Consider the following 5,760-nt stretch of genomic DNA (forward strand, 5'->3'; position numbering starts at 1 on the left):
TTCAAAACCAGTGAGCACATTGATGAGACGATGCTGGTATTATTAGCTGCATATAGCCTAGGCCAGCCTCCTGCTTACAAATATAACTTTGCCAAGTTTATAGCCAATAAAATACATGACCAGCTCTTGAAAGTGGATAGGGAGGGTGTGTTCAAATATTCATCATATATCTACCACTTATTCATGTATTACCAGTCTGAAGTCTTTCAATGCCCCATCAAGAAACTGGATTCCAGGGGAGAGAAGGGGTCTGTTATCTTCTAGTCATCAGTTTTCTAGCAAGTTCAAGATTCACCATATTCTTACTGTGAGTTTGTTGACCAATTTGTTTACCCAGTCTCTTGCCTCTTGATGAGATCTCCTCCTCCCAGACTATCATTTGAGATCCAGAAAACTCTGCAGCTGTCCAAGAATTATAAAATAGGTGATTGGTACCTATATCAAAACCATACAGTCATCAGAATTTATGGCTGTGAGCTCTGTCCATATAGGCTCCCAAGATATGTACCCATGAGATTGTTCGCCTTGGAATACTATAGGCAACTCATTAGTTCTGACCTCACCCACTTTCATAGTGCCAAGAAGAAAGCCCACCTCAAGTTCAAAGACCATATGGGCCCCTTTATCATGAATAAAAAAGAGGGTTGGCAAGAGGCTGATCAAATTCTCAGAGATAAATATAAACTAAAGAGAAGCTTCTGGTGGGTCCCTTATGACCCCGAAGGCTTCATCAGTGCTAGAAGAGTCAAATACAGGCTGCTAGGATATGATCACTGTAAATATCCACAAATTGAGCAGTATGCCAACCAAGATGAATGGTTGCAAGGCACATTAGTTGAGGAACTAACTCAAGAAGAAATAATGGAAAAAAATGTCAAGGATTTAGAAAAAACTCTTGAATTAGATTTTGTGCAGCAAGTAACTTTCAAACAGCCACACAAAATTGGGGAAGGCACATCCACTGCTACAACCGCACCAGCCACCCAAGGGCCATCTACATCAGCAACAGCTACAGAGAAGGGCAAGGGGATAATGGGTGCAGAAAAAGAAATAGTCACAGAAAAGCCTGCCTCCTCAATTGGGCAGTAGCAAGAACAGACTCCTCCACCGCAAACAGAGGCACCAACAGTGCCTGCCTTACAGACCCCTGCACATGAGGAGAGAGGCAAGAAACGATACCGAGAGGAGTCTACACTGGCTAGTGGGTCCACTCAGGAACTGGAAGCCAAAAGGCAAAGGGTTGATTCTCCAATCATAGAAGAAGTCAGTGAAGAGATCCTTGAAAGCCCAAGGAAAGAAAAAGAAGATAGCCAGCAGACAACCACAAGCTCTTTTCAACAAGAGCAGGAAAGACAACATGGCATGGAGGTGTCCTCCTCCACACAGCAAAGCAAGAAGCCATCTAGTACCAAGGCCACTTTCAAAGAAATCAAGGCACAAAATGAGCTGCTAAGAGTGCAGCTATACGATGAATTTCTCAAGGCAACGCTGGCTAAGCAAGAAAGGCTAATGGCAGCATATGATATCAAAGAGGAAAAGATAGTCCTCAGCCATTTCAAACCCAAAATACTGCAGCCTCACTCAGCTGCAGATTTTGTTAGAACAAAACTGGAGGTCATGGCAAAAGACATTCACCCCATGGATCAGATAGAGCTACATAAGCAAATGGGGGAAATGGTCTATGCCACACTGGTAGACAGGGCCACAATGGCCCATGAATTAAAAGAATCTTTGAAGAACACAAATACTCAGCTAGACTTAGAGAGAATGTCCTCCACGGCCAAAGATAACAGAATCAAGACACTGGAGGACACTATTGTGGACTTAGGACATGATCCTAAGGATACTAAGGGTGTGAGGGCCCTTATGAAGAAGAAAGATGATGACATTGCTGCATTAGAGAAGAGACTAAAATTGCTTCCTACTGAGCACCCTCAAACAGGAGAATTGCAGAAAGAAAAGGAAGCTGAGGATCAATTGGATCTAATGATGCAGCTGAACCAAAGAGTGATTGATCTGGAAGGGGAGCTAGAAAAAGCACTCCAAGAAAAACAGGGAGAATCAACCTCCCAATCTCCTCAAACTACCCCAACTACTGCAGCAACTACAGAGGCAACAACAACCCCTGCAATGGCTATAACAACAACAGATGCGGCAGTAGCAACAACAACAACTACTGAGGCTAATATAAGCCTGGATGATTTGACCAAAGCTGTCAAAGAACTGGAACTGCAGGCTACAGAGATCAAACAAGCCAAAGAGAAATTGGCAGAGCTAGAAACTAAGTATGATAGATCCAAAATGACAGTAGCAGAGCAGACCAGAGAGATTAAGGCCCTAAAGGACAAAATAAAGGCCTTAGAGAAGGAGCTAAAATTAGAAAATACTCTGGCAGAAATAAAAAAGATTTTGTGGGCCCGGATTGACCACTCCATTACCAAACAGTGGAAGTCAATCAAAATAGTGCATGAGCAGATGGAATTAATAGGCCAAGCACAATTTGAAAGCCAGAAGGCCAGAACAACACTAGGGAATAAGCCTGAGCAAGCCAACAGGATGATACATTTCCTCAATAATCACACCAAAGAGGAGTTGGCAGCCCTGAACATCAGCAACAGAACAGATGCTGTTCTAACAGTTAAAAAAGTGCTGACCCTCAGAAATTTTGTGCAGACTGTGGAAAGGAAATGTCAGGAAATGCAGGCTGAGGTAGATGACTACAAACTTAGAATGGGAGCATTGCAAAATAAAGGATTTCCCAGCCTATTGACCGGCACAGGAAGGCTGCTCACCCGTGAGCAATATGCCACTAGGATGACAAATTTTATTGAAAATCAAATTACAGCATCCACCAGTACTTCTGAGGAAACAGGACCTCCATCAGGGCAGAGCCTATATGACAAGCTTGAAAATTTATTCTACATTGAGCATGAGATTAATCACTTGTTTGAGGTCCCACCAAATTTTTACAGATATACAGAGGCAGATGAAACTTTGATAAAAATACGAAGACACCAACTGCCCAAGGAAGATTAGTGGTAGGCAATGCTCCAGATTTTGCCTCAATAATCTCAGTTTGATCTATCCTAATTAGCTTCAGGTAAACCAAAGTCAAAAAGCAGCATCAAGACAGCAGGAAAGCCAGGTAAAAGAAGTGACTCAGCATGATACTGCGACAGCAAGCCAAGGCAAAGCAAACGTGCAAATTTTTGGGCAACACGGCTCCAACCGACTCAATGGGTCACAAAGTCAAAACTTTCTGACAATTTTTGACAGCTAATGCACTAGGCAGTTATTTCAGCATTTATTCTCTCAGCTGTAAATCTTCAGGAGTTGGCACAATATTTATGAGCCATCAATTCATCAGATAGATATTTTTGTATCAAAATTTTGTATATATACCTCCCCTTACAGCGTATTTGGGGTTGGTGATTTTCTCTCTCAGACGATATATTGTATATTTTCAGATGATCTAATGCAAAGGCTGGAAAAGTTCACTGTCTCTTGACTGTTTGATGTCTCAATGATGCTCTGCGTGCTGTTACAGAATTCCTGTGGTGTCTAATGGAACAATAAGTTGTCCTAAACTATGTTTTGTCTTTTCATGTTTATTTAACTCATATATGTGTTTCACTAGCTTAGCAATAGAGAAAAAGAATAGTACAGGAATTGTTTATCTACACCCTATGCTCAGTCTCTGTTGTTAAATATGTTTTCTTCAGAATTAATCATAAACATGAATTCTTAATTGCTCATGTTTGTATTTGTTCTATCAATATGAATGTTATTCAGGAATTCTTAAATGCTCCTAAGTAATTTTCCCACTATTCCCCATATCAGCTTACTGAAAGATCCTTGGTTGCCTTTCACTCCCTGATTTCATCACCTCAAATCACATATTCGAAAATTTGTTCCACAGACACTTGTCTGGCTCTGTAGCACCACTGTTTCTTCAAAGCAGAGATTTTAAGCAATTAAACATCAAGGACTCCATGCCCAATGGCCTAGATCACCCTGCAAAAACATTCCTGTTCTGACTGAAATCACCATCCAGCAAATTCAAAACAAAACCTTGTGCATCATAACTAGCCTAAAAACTCATCAAAAACAAAGTTAAATCAGAAAGAGAGAGCCCTCTCTGGTTACAGGTAGGCTAGGACCTGTGGCCAAAAGATTGGTCAGTGGTTACCTCGGCCGTATTCCCTTGGGAGTCAAAGGGAACAACCTGAGTGTTAACATAATTGGCGACTCCACTGGGGACAGAATGAATTTTTCGACTGCTGTCTGCTTAAGATAGCTGTTCCAAAATTTGAGCAGTTCCTTGATAATTCTGAAAATATTCTCGAAAATACCAAAAACAAATTCGGAAGCTGGCTCCTAAAAAGAGAACTAGGCATACCAGGTCAGATCCTGACCCAAATCCTCCAGCGGTTTTCGATAATCCTAATTTGATCCCTAGGATTCTTAGGAAGCAAAAGGAACAAGAAGAATTTGCTGACTCTAGCCCTGAGGCAGTTCAGCAAACTTATATCCCAACCCCTGTTAAACCATCAGTTCACCCCTACATAACTCTGTCTTCCCCCTCTTCCTCATCCACTTCTCAAAACATACTATTCACTCCTCTATCCAATACACAAGCTGCTATTGTTGTCCCCCTTCTACCTGTTGTCCCATTGATTCTTGTAAATATGGCAAATCGTTATGCCCCCTTACAGTTACCTGGCAATCCTGGGGCTATGCCTCAGGACTACCAAAGTAAAATCACTTATTTTGATGGAACCAGCACATATACTACATTACATCATACCAAGAAGATGCAAGATTACTTTGAAAACTATGAAATAGACGATGATGATGTGAGAATGAAAATTTTTGTTCAAAGTTTAACAGGTGAAGTAATAACTTGGTTCAGAGCACTTACTGCAAATTCCATAGCCAATTCGGGTGCTCTTTATCAATCCTTCCTGAACAGATGGGAAAAGAGAAAAGACCCTCTACATATTCTATCTGAGTATGACACCATAAGGAGAGGCCCACAAGAAACAACCCTAGATTATTGTACCAGATTCAACAATGTTTATGATGCCATTCCTCAAAATATTAGGCCTCCACCTGATTTAGCCTTAATCAAATTCCCGGATGGGTTTGATGCTGATATGGCATATCAACTAAGCGAAAGAGCCCCTGCAACCCTGGTAGTCATGCAAAACATAGTTGTAAGTGTAGAGGCAAATCTGATTGCCAAAAGAAATCGGGCAAGAGCTGAAAGAAGAACCACTTTTAAGGAAGAACCCTCAGCATTTGAACAAAAGCTAGATGCAATCATCAAAGGCATGGACAGACTCGGGGACAGGGTAGAAACAATAGAAAGAAAATCATCATGGGAAGGTCAGCCAAGTACTGCTAGAAACCCTAATTTTAGAAAGAATCAAAATCCAAATGTTGGAAGGGCTGATCCTGACCAACATATCAGACCTCTGTTTCAAGAAAATTATGCTGAGGCTTCAACATCTAGCGAACCAACCGAGGATCCTCACATCAACCTAATGGGTCTAGACAGTGAACATCAGGTCTTTTTAACGCAAGAAGATCAAGAGGTTTATAATCATAATCAATTTCAAACTAAATCAGGAGAATCATTTGATTTTAGAGAAGGTTATGATGCAGCAGTATATGAGGTACATAAACAATACAAACTAAGGAGTAGAACTATAAATGTACCTGAACCTCTTAAACCAAAGGACAGTAAGCAACCAAAAG

This window comes from Pinus tabuliformis, chromosome 3_2 (assembly GCF_031772625.1).
Source record: "Pinus tabuliformis cultivar Carrire ecotype Pingquan chromosome 3_2, CPIR1, whole genome shotgun sequence".
Classification (NCBI taxonomy): domain Eukaryota; kingdom Viridiplantae; phylum Streptophyta; class Pinopsida; order Pinales; family Pinaceae; genus Pinus; species Pinus tabuliformis.